At 34.8% G+C, this 27669-nt stretch overlaps 1 pseudogene; it reads left to right on the forward strand.

Annotated features, from left to right (window-relative positions):
* Positions 1–26846, forward strand: part of LOC149557814 (putative anthocyanidin reductase) — a 30169-nt pseudogene extending 3323 nt beyond the window's left edge.
* Positions 26847–27669: the final 823 nt, after the last annotated feature.

The raw sequence follows: 27669 nt of genomic DNA on the forward strand, positions 1-27669 counted from the left end.
AAATGACCTAGGACTATAGTCACAACTCCACCATTCGCATACACATCTGCTTTGCGACTTGCTTACTGGTGGCAATAATTTGAGGGTCAGCTTTTACACATCCAACCATCATGGAATTTGATACTGCAATAAAAATTTGGTATGTGAAACAAGGATAAAGGCACACTTTGAATAAAGTTCATCAACACAGACTTTAGTAGTGATTGTGGTCCTCCACACTAGATGAACAACATGATTCAACTTCTATGTGCATTTACATGATCTCCTCAATGTTTGAATCATCTCATGATCCAAATGATGTCTACATTAGGCCAAGCATTCTATCAAGTAGATTGTGGGTCTTCATGCACTACATATTCATTGATGTCTCAACTATATGGTTTTAGAAGACATTCTGACAAACAGTTCACATGTGTTGTTTCATATTAATTCATTACTCATTCTATGCTCTCATCAAAAGGTCACAGATTAGGAAATTGATGGACAATCTTTCCATACAGTTCATGGGTTTTGCCATTCCTCCTGTGCCAATGCTCAAAGCAATCTTCATAAATTTGGAACTCCAAACTCACTGCAAACATAAGTTACCAATTCTCTAACACAAAGTAATGTCCACATGGGCCAGAGCTGGGATCTTGACTATGGTGCCACTCACCAAGGCTCTAAATCTTCTCCATTGAGTGCTTTGCCAGTATCAAAGATGAGTGGGCTAGAGTTAAGGTACAGGTTGCTTCACATTCTCTTTTCAAGATTCTCGACTCCTCAGTGATTCCTCTGCACATTATCTTGCTTTTAGAATTTTGAAGCCTCCATCGAATACCTTAAAGAAATATCTTGGTTCTTTCATGACTGAGATGTATTTTCTATCATAGAGAGGCCTTTGAGATGACTTGCATTTTGAATCCTATCTTTCAACATTCAGAAAAATGAGGTTAATACCTATTTTAGAAATGCATGTCTTGAGCCTCTAACCTTAACCTTTTTGGATGAGAGGTTAAGGTTAATGGTTCGGAATACATGTTTTGGAAAAAAAATTTAAACCCCTTTTTGATGGAGAGGTTAAGATTTTAAGATGAAACATGTGTTTTGGAGCCCAGACCTTAAGCTTTTTAGATGAGGCTAATGGTTAATAATTTATTTTAAAACACATATTTTGGAAACTTATCTTAACCTTTTTGATGGGGAGGTTAAGATTTTGAGATAAAACACATGTTTTGGGATGCTTCATTAACCTTTGATAACTTAAGACTCAAGAACTAGATTTCAAAAATTCAAAGTGCTAGAGGAAGTTGGAGGACAAAATGGATGCATCAATATCATAAAGTCATTAAAAATACAATAGATAATTGGCCCTTTCAAAGCTTGAAGTTTGATACATTTGAACTTGTTTTTACTCAAAATAGAGATGGGATTGTGCGATTTGGCAAGTACAAGAACCATGGCAACAACTAGCTCTAACTGGGGACAAGGACTGAAAAGGACAAAGCTCGAATGTAGAATAACTAGAATAGTGCCTTATCCATTGGGCTATAGAGTCACATGAGGAACCACTTTGCAAAGGAAGAAACTGACACCAAAAATAGGACAACTAAAAGGAAGACTAGGTGCAACAAAACAACACAACAAAAACTCCTAACAAGACTATGTACAAGGAAGGTTTCCCTACCTCTAGTGACTCAAGGTATAATCATGCAAATTCATTCATTGTCTAGGGAAAATAAACACCATGGTGTGCTAACATGTGGCAACTTTCATGTTCATGTGGACTCAAGTATAAGTTTTCTCTTCAAATTCCAATTCTAAGATTTCTAGCATGCTTCACATCACTTGATAAAGGAATGTATCCAAATAACCATGTCTCATAAAAAATTGTTGGCTTTGTAATCAACTTTTCTTCGTGTTGCATGTCATTGATGACTTCATTTAAAAAGATTTGAAGGATAAGGCTCTCAAATTTCTAAATGAATTTATGATACTTTTCTTCACTTGACAAGCCCTCTACTTGAAATTATAGTGATTGGTCATCATGAATTCCTGAACTCATTTCTGACACCAGACACTCTTTCTTTTCCATAGGGATGATTGTGTTTGCATTCTCTATGAAATTATTCCAATATGAATGCACATCCTTGTCAAATTGGATCTTCCCATGATGTATTTCTTCCTCTTCTCTCATTAGATCACTCATTTGATCTACTTTATAAGAAGAAAAAATTGCTATTTCCATTTTGGTCCACATGTCCTCCAATAAATTCATTTGATCAGAAGGAATGATCATCAATTGATATTGATGTAAAGGGAATGCTTTTAAAAGAGAATCATCATCTAGGCCTTCATCTTCACATGTTTCAATCATATGATCACGACACATTTCTTCAAGACCAAATACTTTTGTAGTGCAAGATACCATCCTATGTTTTCTTCTTATTGCTTTGAATGAGTTGATAAAGTATAACATTCATCCTTTGATCCAATCATTATACCATATTCTATGATTCTAACTATCTCATGAGGAAGTATCTCATTTGATGTGTGTATCTCATTCAACAATGGAAGTATCTCATTTGACAATGGAATGCTTTTAAAAGAGCATCATCATCCATGCCTTCATTTTCACATTTTTCAATCATATGATCACGCCACATTTCTTCAAGACCAAGTACTTTTGTAGCACGAGATACCATCCTAATGTTTTCTTCTAATTGCTTTGAATGAGTTGACAAAGTATAACATTCATCCTTTGATCCAATCATTATACCATATTCTATGATTCTAACTATCTCATGAGGAAGTATCGCATCTAATGTGTGTATCTCATTGGACAATGGAAAGGTTTGCAAGGATGATTCATTATTAGAAAATCTATTGTCTATACTACTAGGACAATGGTTTAGAGTAATGCTTTGATGAAACTAATCAACCCTTTGGGTACAAAAAGTTTTCATACTAGATTCTAATAAAGTGGATTCTTCCAATGTTCTCTCTATACAAGAAATTTTTTTATCTCATCCATATTACCAAAGGGTTCCTTTCAGTATAATGGTAAGTAGTTTGTAACCCCCTTGGTTGAAAGGTTTCTACTAACTCAAGGTGATAAATAGTTTTTTGAACATTTCCTTCATTGTAATATGAACTTATGAGCTCAAATACTTCAAATTCAGGTTGTGTACATGAGAAAGAGTGAGGAATTGGTGTTTCATCTCCCTTTACTTGAAACTTATCTTTAATTTCCATGTTCATTATACTTGTCATTAAATATTCATCAATGTTTGCACAAGCTGGGTTCATTGATTCTTCTGGATGACGATCTTCACAAAATTGAAAAGCTTTGTATTCCACTTGTATGTGACCTTGAAAAGGATCACTTGACAATTCATCATCTTTCTCTTGAAAATGATCTTATACTCTTGTGATGATCATACCACTTTATGAAAACTTCTTAAGACCTCAAAAGAAAAGACTTCCATCTCAAGAGTTAACGAAGATGTCAGGAAGATTTCACTTGAGGTTATTTCTTCATTAGTGGTAATGGTAGAAGATTGTGAAAAACATTCTAAAGAATTGACTTCAGAAATAGAGTCCTCATCATTAATCATTAGGGGTGAATGAATAGGAAGGTCTTCTCCACAGAAGAAGTCATCATCTGAAGCATTGAGGCACCAAGTAGGAATAAAAGTAGTATGAAATTCACCTTGATCCACATTTCTCTCATCTTTAATCATATGTTGTATAGTTCCTTGAGAAATATTTGATATTTATTTCTCTTTCTCATCAGGATTGAGATTATTGAATATGTTCTCCACAGTGATGCCCTAATACATTAGTAGACCCTTCCTCTTTTATAGACTTCATTTCCTGACCATCTCCTTGATTAGACATAAAATCCCTATCTTCTTTCATGCATGCAGATCTAGATGACTCATTTTAAAAATTTGGATTGGGAGATGTTCTGTTACCAAGAAAATAATTCTTGCATGGGTCTTCTTTCTCAAGTTCTTGTAGTGTTTCAAGTAAAGAAGGATGAACTTTATCAAGATCCAGGCGTGCATTACAGTAGAAGCTTTTTAAAAACTCAACCTAATTAGGATCAATGGAAGTGTGGTTTTGATGAGCAATAGGTCCAGGCATTGGGCTACTTTTCTTACCACCATTATCCATCCTTGATTCACATGAATCATTTTTTTAATCAAAGTCTTCCTTATAATAGCATGTGGAACTCCTTCCTAAAAATGATTTTGGCTTGTAAGAGAAAAATTGATTATCTTTACCATCTTCTTCATCTATCTTTCACAAGGTTTAGAGCAAAGACAGATGGATATTTTCTGGGTCTAGTTTTTGTCCACCATAGAAATAATTTAGGAAGCTACCTTTCTTAGGATCGATGAAAATCTAATTTTGTTGAAAGGCAGGTGAATGAGAAACATTTTCATTATTCTTCGTTGCTGATTTAGATGAAAGGCATTTTTCAACAAGGCCTTCTTTATTTTTATATGTTGAACCTTTTGCTAAAAAGTATTCTTGATTATGAGAAATGAAATCATAATCTTTTCCATCATCTTCTTCGATCTTTTGAAAAATTTGTAGCGAGCAGGGCTGAACCATTCTAGGATCTAGCCTCCTACTGCCATAGAAATTCTTCATGAATTCAACTTTTAGAGGCTCGTTAGGAATCTATTTCTTTGGGTATGAAAAGTATTCCTCATCACTGTCACTATCACTATCACATTCCACTTTCCCTTTGTACCAAACCATGTTTTGAATTCAAACCTCATATAGAGTTTCCAAAATTCAATCTTCTAAATAGAGTTTCCAACCTTAATTAGGGTGAAGGTACCTTTATCAGTCAACTTACTGATTATTATTTTCTTGACCTTGGATGTGACCAAGATTTTTCCTGTTCCTTCTTGGAATAACAACTATTCTTTTAATAACTACAATGTCTTGACCAATAGGAGCTCTTTGCAAGATTTCTCTGAATTCTTCTTCTTCTTCTACAACTTGATTTACTTGATGATATTGCTGAGCACTTCATCTACACCTCTAGGCTAGAGTGTTCAAATATGAAATAATATCTTCTTGGGTATCTTGGAAACCTAGATTCAGCTAGAGAACTGGAAGTACATTCTCATGTGGCAACACCATCTTTCTTCATTGCAGGCAACTAATTAATCTTTCTTGTTCATATCCCTAGTAGAGTCGCCAAAAACGTGTTGGTAAGTAGATTTGTCACTATGAAGTTACTACTAAAACTAACCTTGTTCACCCTATGAACAATGACAACCATGCCAACAGTTGGAGAGATTGCAACTAATTAGTGCTAGATTATACTTACCTTCCTCTATGTTTGAGAGGGGAAGCTCCCTCATCTGATTGGTTTATTTTATTTTTCAACATAAATGAATTAAAACTTGAAAGATAAAGATAAAGTTATTGATGATGAATGCACCACATAACTTTACAACATTCTTGGACTAACTTAAACTACTAATAACAACAATCAAGATCTATGCTTGAGAATTACCACTAGCACAATGTTGATCCAAAAATTCATAAACATTTGCTTAATACCATGAAAATGCTTATTGCAAAGAGAATCAACATTTTTAACAATTTAGATTTTGAAAGAAGAGAACTCAAATTGCACATTCCTTTATTTTCTTGCACCAAGAACCTAAGAGAAATTTTTGATTACAAAGACAAAATACAAAAATCAAAATTCCAAAAGGTCTCAAAGGTCCCTTTACAAAGCTAAGATGATTCTTTATATAGACATGGAGATTAAGAACTACTCCGCTATGGTTAATAACTACTTCCCAAACACATGATTTAGGAGAGGTAAATTAACCTCTAAAAAATTAACTTATATGACCTTAAATTTGGACCTTAGACATGTCCATCGAATAGTGACTATATGTTCATCATGTCTCCAGTTTGTGTCTATATCTACCAAATGCACTTTCCTCGCGTGATAACATTTGTTGAGAGGTCAATCCATGCATAGGCACACATATCAATACCACTAAACTCTAATATTTCTCTATTTCACCATGGAATTCTTCTTTTATGTCCTCTACATACTCAAAGAGTCTATGGTGGTAGTCACCATAGGCTTGGAGGGAATATTTGTGCATCATGATACATTTGCCCCTAACATCTAATTGATTTGAAACCTCTATATAATGGCTTTCATGCTCGTTGTCTTTGTACTTAGTTGAGGCATTCAGTCAAACACTTGAAACATAGAATATGCTTCCATTTTGACCTGAAACGAAGGAGAGCTTGATATGATATTTAACCGAATGATACTTATGTTCCCCAACAATTACTACACTAAAAAATACTTATTTGGCCTTGAATAAATTACCTTTGCATTCTATTGACCCCTCAACTTTGTCAATGCAATATGTCAATCTATTCATGCATAGAGTCTTGGCTCCCATATAGGCATATTGAGAAGTATGCATGGTCGAGAAGGTATGTGCAAGATCATGGTCAACAAAACTATGGCTTTAAGTAGCAGTGAAAAACTAGAAAATTAGGGTTATGTCAACTTGACACATAATTTTAAAGTGGTTTTGGACTTTATATCAAAAAGTTGTAAGAAAATAATCGGTAAGAAATTGAATGTAGTTTCTAAACTACTAGGCCTTATTTAGAGAAAAAAATAATTGATTGGTCAAAAGTTTGGATTTTAATGCAGTACTACGAAAATTTCAAGGCGAAAATAAAAAGTAAGTGTATGTCTGACCACCTTAATCAAAATCAAATGATAATATTTTTTAATATAATTATAGATATAAAAAGTAGACTCATGCCCAGATGTGACACATATTTTTGGGTACTTTTATTCCAAATAAATAACTAAATATGGATTTTTAACTAAAACTTTTTCAGAAAAAGAAACTCTCATGTCTGACCAACTTAACTAATAGAAAACTTTACAAAATTTAAATTTTATTTTTTTCCTTATACTAGGCAAAGCATAGAATGTGACACAACTTTTTTATTTAAAAAATGTTATACCATTTGAAAGTTATAGCTATTTTTCAATCAGTATGTCAATCAACACTTTACAATCATCTTCATTGAAAATTAACTAATAAATACTTATCGAATTCAGAATTTGACAAAAATTATACCGATGGAATCTTGAGATTGTTATAAAAAAAAATCCTTTTCATTTCATTCAATTTCAAAGAAAATAACATTGTCAAATGGCTACTTGAAGTTTGAGTGTCAATGAAACCCTTCTCAAACACATTTTTTGGGTTGACCAAATAGGCTTGGTAAATATCAAGCCTAATTAGATACCCGAAATCAAATCGGGTATCCAATTTGAAATTAGATACCCAATTTGAAATCAAGTATCCAATCAGGAACATAATTTTTTAATTGAAATTTTGGAAGGAAATTTGAGAGGAAAGATTTTCCAATTGCAATTTTGGAGGGAGAGAAATTCAAGAGGAAATAAATTTGAGAGGAAAACTTTAGAGTGTTTTAGAGGGAAATTTATTTGGGAGAATGTGGACATTAATATTATTATTATTAACTATTATTATTATATATGATTATAATTATTATTATATTATAGTAATATGTATGATTATTATTAATAAATATAATATAGTTATAAATACAATTATTATTATTATAACTAAATATAATAAACAACTAACCATGACCCCTCTCGATGCATTATAACCAACCAAATGTGCCCCTAGGGGTCCTAGGGCCCCTAGGAACATATGTTATCATGAAATGCATTGATCGGGGTCATAGGTTAACCTATGACCCCTCTAGACACATTATAACAAACTGAAAGCATCCCTAGGGGTGCTAGGGCCCCTAGGGACATACATTATCATGAAATGCATCAATCCAGATAATAGGTTAACCTATGACCCCTCTAGACACATTGGAACCAACCAAATGTGTCCCTAGGGGCCCTAGGATCCCTAGGGACATAGGTTGTCATGAAATGGATCAAGAGGGGTCATAGGTTAACCTATAACTACTCTCAATGCATTAGAACCAATCACATGCATGCTTAGGGGTTCTAGGGCCCCTAGGGACATAGGTTGTCATAAAATGCATCGAGAGGGGTCATAGGTTAACCTATAACTGCTCTCAATGCATTAGAACCAATCACATGCGTGCTTAGGGGTTCTAGGGCCCCTAGGGACATAGGTTGTCATAAAATGCATCGAGAGGGGTCATAGGTTAACCTATGATGCCTCTCGATGCATTAGAACCAACCACATCCATCCCTAGGGGTCATAGGTTGTCATGAAATGCACCGAGAGGTGTTATACATTAATTTATGACCCCTCTCGATGCATTGGAACCAACCACATGAGTCCCTAGGGGTCCTAGGGCCCCTAGGGACATAGGTTGTCGTGAAATGTGTTGAGAGGGGTCATAGGTTAACCTATGATGCCTCTTGACACATTAGAACCAACCACATGCATCCCTAGGGGACATATGTTGTCATGAAATGTGTTGAGAAGGGTCATAGGTTAACCTATGACCCCTCTCGATGCATTGAACTAACCACATGAATCCCTAGGGGGCCTTAGGGCCCCTAGGGACATAGGTTGTCATGAAACATGTCAAGAGGGGTCATAGGTTCACCTATGATGCCTCTCGATGCATTAGATCCAACCACATGCATCCTGAGGGGTCCTAGGGTCCCTAGGGACATAACTTGTCATGAAATGCATCAAGAGGGATCATAGGTTAACCTACGACACCTCTCAACACATTAGAACCAACCACATGTGTCCCTAGGGGTCATAGGTTGTCATGAAATGCGTTGAGAGGGGCCACATGTTAACTTATGACCCCTCTTGACACATTGAAACCAACCACATGTGTCTCTAGAGGTCCTAGGGCCCCTAGGGACATAGGTTGTCATGAAATGCATCAAGAGGGGTCATAGGTCAACATATGATGCCTCCTGACACATTAAACCAACCACATACATCCCTAGGGGTCCTAGGGCCTCTAGGGACATAATTTGTCATGAAATGCATCGAGAGGGGTCATAGGTTAACCTATGACACCTCTCAATGCATTAGAATCAACCACATGCATTCCTAGGGGCCCTAGGGCCCCTAGGGATATAGGTTGTCATGAAATGCATCGAGAGGGGTCATAGGTTAACCTATGACCCCTCTATATGCATTGGAACCAACCAAATGCCTCTTTAGGGGTTCTAGGGCCCCTAGGGGCATAGATTGTCATGAAACACATCGAGAGGGGTCATAGGTTAACCTATGATGCCTCTCGATTCATTAGAACCAACCACATGCATCTCTAGGGGTCCTAGAGCCCCTAGGGACATACATTGTAATGAAATGCATCGACAGGGGTCATAGGTTAACCTATGACGCCTCTCGATGTATTAGAACCAACCACATGGGTCTCTAGGGGTCCTAGGGCCACTAGGGACATAGGTTGTCATGAAATTAGTCGAGAGGGGTCATAGGTTAATGCATTGGAACCAACCACATGCATTCCTAGGGGTCCTAGGGCCCCTAGGGACATAGGTTGTCATGAAATGTGTCGAGAGGGGTCATAGGTTAACCTATGACACCTCTAAATGCATTGGAGCCAACCAAATGCCTCCCTAGGGGTCTTAGGGTCCCTAGGGACATAGGTTGTCATGAAATGCATTGAGAGGGGTCATAAGTTAACCTATGATGCCTCTTGACACATTATAACCAACCAAAAGTGTCCCTAGGGGTCCTAGGGCCCCTTGGGACATACATCATCATGAAATGGATCGATCAGGGTCATAGGTTAGCCTATGACCCCTCTAGACACATTGGAACCAACCAAATGCGTCCCTAGGGTCCCTAGGACCCTTAGGGATGCTTTTGGTTGGTTTGAATGCGTCGAGAGGGGTCATAGGTTACATAGGTTGTCATTAAATGCATTAGAACCAACCAAAAGTATCCCTAGGGGTCCTAGGGCCCCTAGAGACATACATTGTCATGAAATACGTCGATCGGGGTCATAGGTTAACCTATGACCCCTCTAGATGCATTGGAACCAACCAAATGTGTTCCTAGGGGCCCTAGGACCCCTAGGGACATAGGTTGTCATGAAATGCAAACCAACCACATGAGTCCCTAGGGGTCCTAGGGCCCCTAGGGACATAGGTTGTCATGAAAAGTGTTGAGAGGGGTCATAGGTTAACCTATGACACCTCTTGATGCATTAGAACCAACCACATGCGTCCCTAGGGGTCTTAGGACCCCTAGAGACATAGGTTGTCATGAAACACATCAAGAGGGGTCATAGGTTAACCTATAATGGCTCTCGATGCATTAGAACCAACCACATACATCTATAGGGGTCCTAGGGCCCCTATAGACATATGTTGTAATGAAATACATCAAGAGGGGTCATAGTTTAACCTATGACCCCTCTCGATACATTTTAGATATATATTAGCCTATAACCTATAATAATTTCATATATATATATATATATATATATATATATATATATATATATATATATATATAGAGAGAGAGAGAGAGAGAGAGAGAGAGAGAGAGAGAGAGAGAGAGAGAGAGAGAGAGAGAGAGAGAGAGAGAGAGAGAGAGAGAGAGATTATAATAATAATAACATATATTATTATATTTAATAATAATATAAGATAATAATACATTATAATCTAATACATAACTTATAACTCATTATACATAATTATATAATATAATATACTCATAATTTGTTATACATTTAACTCATTATATATTGATAACATATATAATATATTACATTATTATATTTAATAATAATATAGTAAAACTAATAATAATATAATATAATAATCATATATATATTAATATATATTATATTTATAGATTTTAATAATAATAACATATATTACATTATTATATTTAATAATATAGTAAGAATAATAATATAATATAATGATATTATTATATAATAATATAATATAATAATACATTATAATCTAGTACATAACTCATAACTCATTATACATTTAACTCATTATATATATTATAATCTTAACCTTAATTGTTATTTCCCTCCAATATTTTGAACTCAATATCGGATATCCGATTTGATATCGGATACTCAATTTTACTAGCATAATTTTCCCAAAATATTCCCTATGACTGTAGACCCAACAACATCACTTTTTGTGGGCCATTTTCACGAGTTTTGGGAAAAGGCATGTTTTGGGGCCCAAATGATCGAAAAAAGGTTTGATAATATATCCCTAGGTGTTTGATATTGTCATCTAAATGGGGAGCAACAGTCGTTGAAAGGCTAAACACAAAAGGAAGGTATCCAATGATGACATTGCGGCATATAGGGAAAGGGACAAGGTAAATCACCGAAGGAAAAGACAAGGTATGTTAAATGTGAGTCAAGTTGACGATGAATTAGTAGAAGGTGAAATCATAGAGTCAGATAATGAATATGTGCAGTTGGGGAATGAAAATGTACCAATTAAAAATGATAATGCCGAAAATGAAAATTTAGAGAATGAAAACTTGGAGGATGAAATGCTACCAGGTCATAATATAAATTGCATGATTAATCATGCTGAACATGACAATGCACAGGAACCTAATGCATAGGAACCTTACATATCTCCTAATTATAATTGACATGAAGGTTCTAGAACACCAAAATGGATAATTGAAATTGATGAAATGATTATTACCAATTTGGAATGGAAAAAATTAGAAAGAACCATTCAGTTATGGGCTTCAAGACTATATAAGATGTCTTTCAGCAACAAGATAGTGGTGGAGCAATGTCAGCTTTTTATGCACTTATTAAATATGCAAAAGATGAGACCTATGCTTTCCAAATTGAAGATTCATGTCAATAAAAAATTGGAAAGAAATGCCATTATTGGGAAGAATCTTTTCAGTGCTCTCAATAGAATTGGAAAAAATAGTAGGGAGAGGATAAGAGAGTTGCTCAAAGGGTTATTACTACCTCTTTAGTAAGTCATCATTTGAGAAAGGGTAGATATTTGAGACAAACTTGTATTGACTTGAACCTAAATCATACTACTTTGAGAAGAGCACTTAGTAGACGAGAGAGAATTGATGATCCTCTTCAAAATGAAACATGGGCATTTGGTGGGAGACTTCCACATTTTGATAAGAAGCTATCCGATGATGTGAAGGAAGAAATTACACAATTTTGGCACTCTAGCTCATGAGTATCAGCCAATGCTAAAGATGTGTTAAAGTTGAGAATTGGCATCAAAGACCACACACCACATCCTAAAAACTATTTGGAGGTAAGTCAAACTATGTTGTTCAGACAATTTAGAGAGAGTCATCCAAGTCTTCATATATCACAAAGAGATTTTGAATCTTTGAAGCCATTTTATTGTCTGCCACTTAAAATTTGAAATACATGTTGTTGCAAATAGCATGTTGAGTTTTCTATGCACCATAAACTATCACACTCCATTTGTTCTACTTTGCATTGTAAAGAAATGTTGGAGAATTGTGGTGCTAGTGGGCTTCCAAAATCATCAAGAGACTTGCTAAATCAATTTTTATGTCATAGAGTTGATGGTTGTTTCTTTTATAGAAATGCTTGCTCAATGAGAAGTGTTCAGAATGTGGTGGCTTATCCAAGTTTGACACATGTTTCCATGAGGGGTGCGAACAAGATCTTGGAAAGACAAAAGTAAAAAAAAAAGGTATATGAAATGGTGAAATACACATTGAAGAGTGGGGGTGAGGGCTCTAGATGTGAATTGGTTGCAAAAGAAATCAATGTGGCTAGTTTTATTTTAGATTAAAAGGAAAATCTTTTCTACAAGTATGCAAGACATAGTCACAGGTCTCAATGGTTGGATCAACAATTTAGAATGTGTAAGGAGACTTTTTCCATTGGCAATATTATATCAATTGTTAAATTTTCTAAAAACTACACATTGCAACCTCAAAATGAGACACAATCTTAGTATTACAACTCCATTCAAATTGCTATTTTTGTCCACATAACATATTGACATGCCCTTGATAGTGCAGAAGATAATCGGAAGATTATTAGAGAGTGCCATTTTTATATGAGTGATGATAGATTTCACTCTCATGAGTTTGTTCAACATTGTTTCAAGAATTATTTTGATTTCTTATAGGAGCATGCAATTTCTATGGATAGACATATCATTTGGTCAGATAACTATACAGGTCAATTCAAGAATACTCGCATGTTTTATTGGTTGTATAGGATGCACATAGAGAGGGGGGTGCCTCATATTTGGAGTTTTTTTGAGTCCGTCCATGGGAAAGGGGAACATGATGGAGCAGGGGCATGTGTGAAGAGAGCTCTAGTTATGGAGCAATTAAAGATTTCAACAGCAGAGCTTCTTGATGCTCGTACCATTGTTGATTGGTGTAGTTTAGCATTATCACAGGGGGGGACTCTTGATTCAGTGGTACACAGGTTCTTTTGGTTTGTTGAGGAAGGATCCATAGGTGATAGATTAGATTGTGCTACAATGAGAGACTCATCAAAAATGCATTCATTCCAAAGCTCTAATTCTAGTACATGGACCATTAGGACACAACAACTAGTTTTCTTTTGTCCTAGTTGTTTTCAGTGTGATTGGGATCACTGTGAGTTGAGTGAGTGGGTGGAAACATGGGCTCCACATTATCTTACTCCATTGTCTATCATACCCTCTATCATAAATGATGACATGGAAAGTTCACTTGAGCATGACCATCTATCAAATCTTCTTCCGCCAGGACATTTCTTTGAATTGGTTGTACTACAAGGGAATGATGAGAAATCTAATTATTGGTTAGTATATTGTGTAAGAGGTAAACAAAAGCTTGCACAATCAATCACAGATGATGATGGATTCACATATCCTGCTGGTTCAGTGGTTGTCGCTAGAACATGGCTATAGACATACATGCTTAGAAGGAATGGAATTCCTACATTCAAAGACTATCAAAAGTAGAAAATAATTCTCATATATTCGCATCTTATTATAGAAAAAAATGTAAAGTTGTTGAAGTATCAAGGAAGACCAAAAGTAAAAGAACTTTTTACTATTACTAATGCTGATAATGAAGCCCTATTGGAGACCCTAAAACAGAGAGATGACCCTACTGGAACACTTGACTAGGTATATTTACTTCTTATCTTATTTTCTTCATAATGATTTAGTGAACCAATGATTATCTTGTTTAATACAATAAGTTACTAATTTTTTTATGATATTGGAATGTAGGTACATCATGAAGAGTGGGGCGACAGGGGGGCCAAGGTGTTGGGGAGAATTCCTAAGATTTTATGATGTATTATGATGTAAAATGTGAATTTTTTTATATTTGGTTTTTGTAATAATGAAAAAGACAACTTAAATTAATTACATATCCTAATTTGTATTTTGGTAGGTTCTTTGTAAGGAATTATAAGAGGACAATTTTAAGAGCATTTATAGCTATATGAGTATTGAAGTAAGGAGACAATGAAAGATAATTGCTTGTGGATATCTTATTACGAGTTTGGTTTTTTTCTTATTTGACATAGAGCTGACATTATGATTATTAAAACTATTTTTATCAAACTAATCAAATAAGTCAAATCTAGAAAATACAGATGAACAATTAGAATTGACATAGAAGACCACAAACATAGGTGTGAAAGGTGAAGGTTTAGGCATGCAAGTCCAAAAATATAGATAATTATTGAGGGAGAAAATTTGAGCTAGGAATATGTATACTTGATTCCTTAAAAAAAAAATTGGGGAAGGTGTCAATAAGTTTGAATACTCATTCACAATGAGGCATTGAAACAAGAAGTGATTTATGATGCTAATATTGTATAAACCTTTTACTACAAGTCTTATCAATGCATTTCGTTTCTTTTTATGGTGTGAGGTTTCCATCTCTAGGTTATTATAAAGAAAGACTTGTGGTGCAAGGAGAGCGATGGGTGGAAGAAATAGTTGATTTGGATATTGTTTTTCTATATCTTGGGAATGCTAGGGCGGTTCTGTTACACTTTATTAAAGTTGATTGTTATAGTTCAAGTCAAATTTTGGGTTCTATATATTATATAGGCTCTAATTGTATGACAACAATACATAAACTTATTGAAACGCTTGTGTGTTTTGCTACATTTGTCTTATCTAGTTGTATAAACTCAAAGTATTGTTGTCCATATATATCCATTATATATTTTACTCATTATTTTATTCTAATAATGTGATCTTGTATATTGTCAAAGTTAAATCCTTGTCTTTTTTTCACTATACTTATCCGTGACAAGTTCTTGCATACATGTGTTCTTCAGGGTTTCATGAATGTATATTGCTCAAATTCTACAATGGAAAAAAAAAGAAAGCCTACAAGTCACCCAAATTCCAAATTTACAACTCTAAGAAAAAAATTACATTGGGACCCAAAGTCCCTAGGGAATAGTTCAACCCAGGTCATCCTATTTTGGAACAGTTGGACCTAAGTTAACCTGTTATAGACTCAGTCAACCTAGGTTAACATATCCCAAAAAGAGAAGACAATGAATTATGATAATAACATTGAAAAATTAATCCTTATTGGTTATTATGACTCTAGGAAAGCCTATTGGTTGTATGATCCTAAGGTGGGGTGAATTAACATCTCTAAAGATATGTCAAATTAAAATAAGTGTTTCACCTTTCAACCTTTTTCCATGTTGGTTTATTAGAAGAGAAAGATGGTAGTGACACATCATCATACTTACCCAAAAATGTTGAACTAGAATTCAAAATTCCTATTGAATCTATGTACAAGAAAGGAAAGATATTAACGAGCCAAATTTAGGCTTAATGTGAACTCCACAATTGAATGTTCCTATATGAATATTATAATGGATAAGATAGCACCTAATATATTGTAAGATTATGAGGTTAATTATGCATTAATGTCAAGCATTATAAGTAGTCATAAACCAAGCACTTTTGATTAAGCAATAAAGAATGAAAATATATAATTGTTCTAAATCAATAGATAAATTCAATTCATCAAGAACTAAACATGGGACTTGGTTTTTTATCTATTATGAATAAGTTCATTGATTGTAACATTCAATTGACAAGTGTTATCCAAAGGTAACATTGTAGCAAGATAGAAAACTAACCTACTCTAGCCTAACCAGTAACAAGTCAAGTCCTAAATAAATTCATTCACTGGTTGGCTAAAATAGTTGAGTTTATTCTTAAAAGTGCCATGATTAACATGTTTAAAGGCAAATACCAAAATATGGATAAATGAACAATATATAATTGTTTGATGCAACATCTATTGAGGAATGAAAATGGTGTGAATTAAATTCACATTGTTGATTGAAAGTATCAACATTTGGGACTAAATTAACATGTTGCATTTGATCCTCTCCATAATCATCTTCATGTTCAAGTGCTAGTTTGAATGGTGAATCCTCCCTTGACTTGAACTGGGAAAAATACCCGATTGCACAGCCTCTTGAAAGCACAAACTTTAATCTTGATTTGCTGGTTTCTATAGTGTTTCTCCTTTTTGTTGGTTCATCATGGTTACCATGCATTATTACAACCATGCCAACTCTTCCTCCATGGTTAAAAAGTCCCCTCCTTTTGTTAAGGTAGCTCAAATTTCATAACAACTATCAACCTACTAAATGCTCTTGAGAAATGGATCCGTCTTGCATTCATGCTTAGAATCATTATGAAAAATGCTTTCCAAAATTTGAGCTTCTATAACATGCATATACTCTAAATTTTCAGTATCAAGGTTCTCCAAAAAAATTTTACAATACTATAAAAATAATCTTCTAAGCTTTGGTTAGCTACCATCTCATTCAATTTTTTTATTGTGATTGTGTGGTTTGAATCACATCTTCCTCATTCTGCTCAACAAAAGAAATTAATTCTTAAAAGATGGGTGTAACCTCTAATTCATCCTCAACTTCTTCCCTTGCAGAGAATCAAATTTATTCGTCATTATGTTCAACATTATAGGTAACTCAATAAATAATTAGAACCAACAACATCCTCCTTTTCATCCTCATGTCTATGATCCTGAGCCTCCTCAAATGGTTCTATCAATTTAGAACCAACAAGATCATCTTTTCCTTCAACTGTTTGATCTTGTACCAATTCACATGGGACAACTTTGACAAGGTATGGCATTTTAAAAATCAGGATAGTTGGTCCAAGAAGGCCTCCATGTCAGTTTGATAATTTGACCATGTAGGGACTCATATAGGGGTTGTTCTATTTCTTTTGCAAGGCTATGACCCCTAAAACTTGGAATCTCAAAAATAGGAGGTATACTTGCATATTGTAGAGGATCAACATGTCTAGAGCTTGGAAATTCAATTTTGAGGGCCTCCAATTTTATGGCTTGGTTCATTGACTAGGAACACAAGGTGGTTGGGTCTTTACCTCTTGAAATTGAGAAAATTGCAATCTCAACTACTCTTCTTTTATAGTTATCTCTCTTGCAAGATGTTCATCATACTTCCTTTATTGCCAATCCATTTTTTGTTGATCTTGGTAAGCACACTCATCATTATGCATGTAATACTCTTGTTGTCTATCAATACTCCTCATCTCCTCTTATGTTATCAACATGTGGGGGATGATCCTAAAATCATCATGTTAGTTGGAAATAAATTGGCTCTCATGGGGTTGCTGATACATATTGATAGGATGACATAAAGCTTGAGAAGGGATGGATGGGTGATAAACATATGGAGCTTGCTGATGGAATTGGTAAGGAGGCTTAAAAATAGATTTATCTAATTGTTGGCGTAACTTTGAAACCATTGATCTTGGCATCAAATCATCAGTGCCATTAGCTCTGAATGGGTAGGTGAACCCTAGTGACACCCTTTTTCTAGCCACAACGACCCTTCATCATCCATGGCCACCCCGTACCGAGTAGTCTCCAAGGTGCTCTAAGTGCATTTTGAGGTTGATCTTTCGAGGGTCATAACTCGTAGCTCATGAGGGCTATCGATGGAACATCAAATTCTATAGGACAATGATGTTGAGGCCTAAAATAACCTATCTCATTTTCAAGGGATCACATTCCATTTGGATTCAGTATAGTGATCTCACTCAATGCCAATACTCGTAGTGTGCCTCAGTTCATAGGTGCATCACAGTGTAACTTTGAAATTGTTGATCTTGGCATCAAATCGTCAACACCATTAGCTTTGGATGGGTGGGTGAAGCTTATTGACACCCTTGTTCTAGCCACAAAGGCCCTACATTGTCCACAGCCACCCCGTACCAAGTAGTTTCCAAGGTGCTCTAAGTGCATTTTGAGGTCGATCTTTCGAAGGTTGTAACTTGGAGTTCATGAGGGCTATCGATGAAACATCAAATTCTATAGGATGGTGATGCCAAGGCCTAAAATAACCTATCTTATTTTTGAGAGACCACATTCTATTTGGATTTGGCACAATGATCTTGCTTGATGCCAAAAATCGCAATGTGCCTCAATTCATAGGTGCACGACAACGTAACTTTGAAATCATTGATCTTGGCATTGAATCATCAACACCATTAACTTTAGATGGGAAAGTGACCCCTAATTACACCGTTGTTTCAACCACAAAGGTCCTCCATCGTCTGTGGCCACCTTGTATCGAGTAGTCTCCAAGGTGCTCTAAGTGCATTTCGAGGTCAATCTTTTGAGGGTCATAACTCGGAGCTCATGAGGGCTATCAATGAAATGTCAAATTTTGCATGACGGTGATGCTGAGGCCTAAAATAACCTATCTCATTTTCAAAAGATCCCATTTCATTTGGATTCAGCACAGTGATCTTGCTTGATGCCAAAACTCGCAGTGTGCCTCAATTCATAGGTGCACCATAACGTAACTTCAAAATTTCTAATCTTGGCATTGAATTTTCAGTGCCATTAGCTCTGGATGGGTGGGTGAACCTTAGTGACACCCTTGTTCCAACCATAGAGACCCTCCATCATCCATGGCCACCCCGTACTGAGTAGTCTCCAAGGTGCTCTAAGTGCATTTCGAGATCAATCTTCCAAGGGTCATAACTCAAAGCTCGTGAGGGCTATCGATGAAACGTTAAATTCTATAGGATGGTGATACCGAGGCCTAAAATAAAATATCTCATTTTTGAGAGATCACATTCCATTTGGATTTGGCACAGCAATCTCGCTTGATGCCAAAACTCATAGTGTGCCTCAGTTCATAGGTACACCATAGTGTAACTTTGAAATTGCTAATCTTGGCATTGAACCACAAGTGCCATTAGCTTCGTATGGGCAGGTGAACCCTAGTGACACCCTTTTTCTAGACATGGATACCATCCACCATCCACTACCACCCTGTACTGAGTAGTCTCCAAGGTGCTCTAAGTGCATTTCAAGATCAATCTTTCAAAGGTTGTAACTCAGAGCTCATGAGGGCTATCAATGAAACATTGAATTCTACAGGATGGTGATGCTAAGGCCTAAAATAAACTATCTCTCGCTCGATGCCAAAATTCACAGTGTGCCTCAGTTCACAGGTACACCACAACGTAACTTTGAAACTGCTGATCTTGGCATCGAATCATCAGTTCCATTAGCTCTGGATGGGCGGGTGAACCCTATTGACACCCTTTTTTTGGCCATGAAGGCCCTTTATTATTCACAACCACCCCATACCAAGTAGTCTCCAAGGTGCTCTAAGTGCATTTCGAGGTCGATATTTTGAGGGTTGTAACTCGGAGCTTGTGAGGGCTATCAATGAAATTTCAAGTTCTACAAGATGGTGATGTCGAGGCCTAAAATAACCTATCTCAATTTTTGAGAGATTACATTCTGTTTGGATTTGGCACAATGATCTTGCTCGATGCCAAAACTTGCAGTGTGCCTCACTTTATAGGTGCACCATAGCGTAACTTTGAAACCATTGATCTTGGCATCAAATCTTTAGCAAAATTAGCTCTGGATGAGCAAGTGAATCCTAGTGACACCCTTGTTCTAGACATGGAGACCCTCCATCATCTGCAACCACCTGTACTGAGTAGTCTCCAAGGTGCTCTAAGTGCATTTCGAGGTCAATCTTCTGAGGGTCGTAACTCGGAGCTCATGAGGGCTATCAATGAAATGTCAAATTCTATAGGATAGTGATGCCAATACATAAAATAACCTATCTCATTTTTGAGAGATCACATTTTGTTTGGATTTGGCACAGCGATCTCGCTCAATGCCAAAACTCGCAATGTGCCTCAGTTTATAGGTGCACCACAGCATAACACTGAAACTGTTGATCTTGGCATCAAATTGTAAATGCCATTAGCTCCAAATGGGTGGGTGAACCCTAGTGACATCCTTATTTCAGCCACAGAGACCATCCATCATCCATGGCCACCCTGTATCAAGTAGTCTCCAAAGTGTTCTAAGTGCATTTCGAGGTCAATCATCTGAGGTTCGTAACTGAGAGCACGTGAGGGCTATAGATGAAATGCCAAATTCTACAAGATGATGATGTTGAGGCCTAAAATAACCTATCTCATTTTTGAGAGATCACATTCTGTTTGGATTCGGTAGAGTGATCTCGCTCGGTGCCAAAACTCGTAGTGTGCCTCAGTTCATAGGTGCACCACAACATAAATTTGAAACTATTGATCTTGGCATCAAATCATCAATGCTATTAGCTCCAGATGGGTGGGTGAACTGTAGTGACACCTTTGTTCTAGCCATGAAGACCATCCATCGTCTGTGGCCACCCCGTACTAAGGAGTCTCCAAGGTACTCTAAGTGCATTTCGAGGTTGATCTTCTGAGGGTCATAAATTAAAGCTCTTGAGGGCTATCAATAACCCCTTACCAAGTTTGGTGAACTTATCTAATCAAGAATTTAAAGTTATAACAAAAATTATTCAAAATTCCAAAAGTTGCAAAATTGTAATTTTGCAACTTTAGCAACTTTTTCTTGCAAAGTGAAAATGAGTGCAAAGAGTCAATTAGGGGTTTGATCATGACCATACAAGGTTGGAAACACCTATATAAGGTATCAAATGATAGCATGCATTAATGAAGCTAGTTTTGTTTAGTGGATTAGTATGGGTTATGTGAATCTTGTGTAGGAGGTTAACAAGTGTGTTTATGTCATGATAGCACTTCAAATTAAACATTGCACCCAAATTTGATAATAAAGGTTGTTAAAATTTTATTCACAAATTATTGCACTTGAATCAAAATAAAAAACATGATCAAAATTAATGATATTTCATAAACATGAATGATACACATGATCCATGATAAATTGAACAATACTAGATACTAAATTAATATGTATATCATTGTGCACATAAATGACAAATAAATATATCAAAATACATGTATCCATAGAAAAATTATACAAATATATATCAAAGATCATGTATCCATAGACAAAGTGCACAAATATATATCAAAATACATAGATCCATATACAAAACGTGGTTGATCATCGCATCAGAATGTGTATAATATCAATGTTTCTGTAAACAATGTGGCATATGCCATCTCAAGATGTCTTATGACGCATCCTATGACAACTATACTATCCTAGGGTGTTGGTGGATGATCAAAATGTAGCCTCTTTACTGCATTAGGTGGATCAGATGCCTCCTACATAAACAAAAAAGGAAAACCCAAAGTTAGATTACTAAATTTATATGATTCTTTGTATCTAACATTGAATTACTCAAATGCATAATGATCTTTTTTTTAATGAATATTTATACTATTAAACTTCCATAATAAAAACCTCTCTTGTCGATCTCCTACACCAGTTAGGAGTCCTCTTGTATACCCTTAACAATGCTTGTACCTCATTGATTGTAGCCTATGTATGTTCAAATATGTTTTTCAGATGAATCTAAAACTTAAACTATAACATTATAATTCATAACATGATAAATTTATAACATATTTAATCATGAATTCAAACTACAACTTACTAGTGTAGGCTCCTCCTTAGGATATAGTGGTTGCATCAAATCTACAAAACTCTCCTATCGAACGTCATGTGCACTAGGAGTTTCCTATGAGATACAAAATAGTAGTTGTTAATATCATGAAATTAAGTTTTGAATTTATTTATGAAGATAAGGAAAATGAAAAATAAATGATACTTATACATACAATGGGGCTCTCAGTGTGAATGGAAATGCTTGAGTGTCTACAATGAAAAATCTGTATGGGCTCATCGCTAGTAGCCACATCCTATATACAATAAAGAATGTAATTAAATTTTATTACCATAAATATATTACAAGAATGCATCAATATTTAATCAAATAGAAAGCACCTAATTACCTTTCCTTTGTCAATGGGTGTTGGCTCATCCCCCGTACTTTGTCCCCTAGGGACAAGTGGTACCTGCAAGATAAAAGAAAGATTAGAAACCATATATGCTACAATATAAAATAGAAAAAACAATGAGAACACAACATAATGTACTGTAGATGTCTCAAGGCCAAATGAAATGGTCAAGAGTGTGGCATCATCAACCTGTCTCAGCTCCTTGTTAGTCATCAACTAAACATGAATGAAGATCACATACATGTATAAGTTAGTATGGCTTAAAAATTAAAATTACTCTATTGTAAAAATTAACTTTAAATTGCATATGTCATAAAAAAAATGTATACACATACTGACACAAAAGGAGTCCATGCCTCTGCATTCCCCTCCTCTCTCACATCAGGGTCTATAGCCTCTGCATGTGCATTTGGTGTATCCTTGTCTAATACAAAATGATACTCAAGAAGATCACCTATGGGACCCAGGAAAATATTCTTACATGTAATGCAAGTGTGAGGCACACAAACATGTGATGAGCTAGCTGATGATGAACTAGCACCAACATCATCAACACGGGGAGGCAGGATTGACCTAGTCTGAGATATCAATAAGCTACTCAGTCTATCAATAGCTCTAATGGTCGAAGAGCTAGCCTATGCGATAATATTAGGATGCTACACTAGAAGAGGGGGGGAGACATCAATAGGGGGGACAAGACTGCCAACTTTCTTCCACTGGGAATAGGGTCTATTCTGAGGAGCTCCTAACCCTACACCCATGTTGGGCTTCATGCTCCAATAGTTCACCTTGAGGCCTAACACAAATTTTGCATATAATTTTCTAAGGAAATAAAATGGCATCTCTAAATTTCTATGTGGAGGGATATCAAAAACCATCCACCAACGATCCCAAAAGTTTGCACGTATGGCATCATTTGTGCACCATTTAATTGATAGTTTGGGTTTTTTTGTGATTGATAGTTTGGGTTCGCAAAAAGGCCAGCCAAATCATCTTTGGTTATATTGAGGGCTGCAACCTCATCATAGTCCAAGCCATCATCAAATATCTCATGCATTTTGTCACACCAATGAAGAGTGCTACTTTGTTTGTTGTTAAGGGTTTTAATGTTATCCACTATGGTGTTTAACATGGATAACATAGGAGCCAATGCGGGTACATTATTATATGTTGTTCGCAAGGCCCTCAATTTGGTGAGATTTTCAATTATCAAAACCTTAATTCAAGGAGGGTTTTGAGGGGGTAAAGGATCATTTGGTAGAGAGTTTTGTGGGGGCACTAGATCATTTGGTAGAGGGTTACGAGGAATAGTATTCCTTGCCTCAGTGTCATCATTTTGATCAGCCATTCCTATTAATTTGCAAAACATAATTTATATTAAAAAAACCTTATTTAAAAAAATTTCTATCAAAAAAACCCTAAATTCTAACAAATTCAACTAAAACTAACAAATTTATGATAAAATTTATTAAATTTATATTAAAATTGATAATAATACTAATAAAAACCTTATATTGTCTAGTTGATTGAAAACTCGATATCCGTGCTGCAAAACTTGAAATATGACTATGAAAACAACTCGTGGGTTCTGCTTTTTTTTTTTTTAAACATTGACAGATATTGGGTATCTGATATAATATCAGATACACGATATTATCAAATATCAGATATAATATTGGGTATTCGATAATATCGGGCATCCAATATCAAATCAGATACCCGATAAGGGTTGGGCCTTACTTTCCAGGTTTGGTATCTAGATGGGTGAAAAAAAGTCAGAGTGGATTTTGGAATGCTTTTAGATGTTTTCAAACTCTATTTTTTTCACATTGCCACTTTTTGGCACACCATGATCCTGCATATACCCGAGCATAAAACTCATTTCACAAATATTCTGTCGAAACCTTAATCCCTTAAATGTATTTGTAATGAACATATAGTTTGGTCTCCAGTTCTATGATTTTGAATTACTTCAAGATTTATATATCAAGAACCATATATTAACTATTATAGAACTATGTGACTATACACAACTTTCTCTCTCTCTCCAAGACTTTGAACCCCTTGGTAACTGTTTTGAAGAATCCATCTGCGTGTGATAATTATATAATTATATAAAGAAAATATAGCGTCGGGTCATTCTTGTCAATATTAGCTTTGAAACAACCTTTCCTCATGTGGAATATCCCAGTTATTGTAGAATTATGTGTTGGAGGTTGAGATTGTGTGTATGGGAATCCTTATGGAAGATGGTATAGCTAGTCCTTAATTTAGATATCTAACCATTTGATGAATTTGAATCTCAACTCCCAGGATTCTTAGTGGTATTGCACAATTTCCTCCCACTTAATCAAGATCGCAAGAGTGCATATTGGAATGCTCAGCATTATATAACTTCTCTATGATGACCCTGAGCTTTTCAAGCATTTCATCAAATAGTTTACATGTTATGTCCATGCTCATCACCTCTCTATCGAGGCATTACATCAAATGACTTGGGACTATAGTTGTAACTCCATCATTCGTATACACATCTACCTTATGACTTGCTTGTTGGTTGCAATAATCTAAGGGTCAACTTTTACACATTCAACCATCATGGAATTTGATATTGCAATAGAAATTTGGTATGTGAAACAAGGATAAAGGCACACTTTGAATAAAGTTTTTCAACACAAACTTCAGGAGTGATTGTGGTCTTCCACACAGGATGAACAACATGACTCAACTTCTATGTGCATTTGCATGATCTCCATGAGTGTTTGAATCATCTCATGATCTAAATGATGTCTATATTAGGCCAAGCATTCTGTCAAGTAGATTGTAGGTCTTCATGCACTACATATTCATTGATGTGTCAAGTATAAGGTTTCATAAGATATTCTGACAAATAATTCGCATGCACTGTTTCATATTAATTCATTACTCATTCTATGCTCTCATCAAAAGGATGCAGATAAGGAAATTGAAGGAGAATCTTGCCAAGCAACTCATGAGTTTTTCCATTCCTCCTGTGAAAATGATTAAAGAAATCTTCATAAATTTGGAACTCCAAACTTGTTGCAAACATAAGTTACCAATTCTCTAACACAAAGTAATGTCCACATGGGTTGGAGCTAGGATCTTGATTATGGTGCCACTCACCAAGGCTCTAAATCTTCTCCATTGAGTGTTTTGGAAGTATCAAAGATGAGCAGGCTGGAGTTAAGGTACAAGCTACTTCACATTCTCTTTTTAAGACTCTTGACTCCCTGGTGATTCCTCTACTTATTATCTTGCTTTTAGAATTTTAAAACCTCCATCGAATACCTTGAACAAATATCTTATTTCTTTCGTGACTGAGATGTATTTTCTATCATACAGAGGCCTTTAAGATGACTCACCTTTTGGATTTTATCTTTTAGCATTTAGAAAAAATAGGTTAATAATTATTTTAGAAATGTGTGTTTTGAGCCTCTAACCTTAACCTTTTTGGATTAGAGGTTAAGGTTAATGGTTTAGATCGAATACTTGTTTTGGAAATTTATGTTAACCCCTTTTTGATGGAGAGGTTAAGATTTTAAGATGAAACACGTGTTTTGGAGCCTGAACCTTAACCTTTCTAGATGAGGTTAATGGTTAATAATTTATTTAAAAACACGTATTTTGGAAACTTATCTTAACCTTTTTGATGGAGAGATTAAGATTTTGAGATGAAACACGTGTTTTGCGATGCTTCATTAACCTTTGACAACTTAAGACTCGGTAACTGAATTTGAAAAATTTGAAGTGTTGGATGGAGCCAGAGACAAAATGGATGCATCAAGATCAATAAGTCATTAAAAATACAATAGATAATTGGCCCTTTCAAAGTTTGAAGTTTGATACATTTGAACTTGTTTTCACTCAAAATAAAGATGGGATTTTTGCGATTTGGTAGGTACAAGAACCATGACAACACATCTTTTAAAGTAATATCAGACCTAATTGGAGGTATACATAGATACATACTCCTTTTCGATATTATCTGAGTTGAAGGTACAAATAAATATTTTTTGATATTCGATCTTACTTAATATTGTTTGTTTTTGGTAGGGAACCCTTCATGCTATGAAGTTATAAAGCATATTCAAATATTATTTGACTTTGTAGCAATAGCTCATATTGAGGATACATGCAATGCTCATATTATTTTTATGGAGCATCCTAGTGCATAAGGCCGACATGGTTGTTTTGTTGGTTCTACAACTATCAAGTCTCTTAAAGATTTTCTTTCTAAACAGTTGAAGATTTCACTTGAGTAAGTAAATGATTTTTATTAATTAATTTACAATTATTGTATTGATCTATATTATATGGACATCAATGACATTTTTTCTTTCATGTTTATTTTAGGTTTTATGAAGAGGATACCGAGAACAAATATGTACCATTTTCATCTAAAAAATTATTGGATATGGGTTTCTCTTATAAATATAGTGTAGAACAAGTTCTTGAAGATGCTATAGCATGTGCCAAGAAAAATAAGCTTTTGAATTAAATATAAAAAATCTTTTTTCTAAAGAGATTTACTTTAACAATAAACTTATGTGAACCATGTAGTTAGCCTAATAAATTTAGATCAAACTTCACAAATTTGATGTTGCAATTATCTTGATTGTATAAATTTTAATATATTCCTTGAAGCGTATTGTATCTTTTGTTTGAAAAATATAATCTACTCTTAATATCATGTTCTATTAATTTTATAAAAATATCATAATTTATTTAATTTTTGTTTCTTAAATTTCCTTTTAACTAATTAAAAGTATGTTGAATTTTATTCTACTAATACATTTCTAATTTGTTAGATCCTTTAGATTTAAATATTAGTATGTTAAATAGATTAGTATGCTTATATTTCAACCTAATTAATTTTGTAGAAAAAAGATAAACTATTAGTTTACATATATTTTCTTTAAATTAAAAGTAATTATAAATATTTAAATAAAAATTATAATTAATGATTAGTTATCAATAATTAATTATCCATAAAAATAATGCATAGAAATTCATCATTGTCAAAATTTATCTTTATTTTGAACTTATTTTTATTATTTATTAGTCTCTTATATTGATAGGTGAATTTATTGGCCTATTAATGATTTGAGCACAGTTTTCAAAGCATAAATTAATTACAAATAAGCATGTGAAAACTAATTATAAAGAAGCATGCTTCTTTATAATTAATTTGTGCTTTGAAAACTATGCTCAAATCAATTAACTTATGGTCTCTTGAAATAATTCTATTAAAAAATATTTTTATGTATTTAATCATGTTTCATGATTGGCTATGGCTACTTTTTCTCAGAGTTGTTTATGTT

Source organism: Cupressus sempervirens, chromosome 5 (genome assembly GCF_028749045.1).
Source record: "Cupressus sempervirens isolate cs-2001-9-10 chromosome 5, ASM2874904v1, whole genome shotgun sequence".
NCBI classification, from domain to species: Eukaryota; Viridiplantae; Streptophyta; class Pinopsida; order Cupressales; family Cupressaceae; genus Cupressus; species Cupressus sempervirens.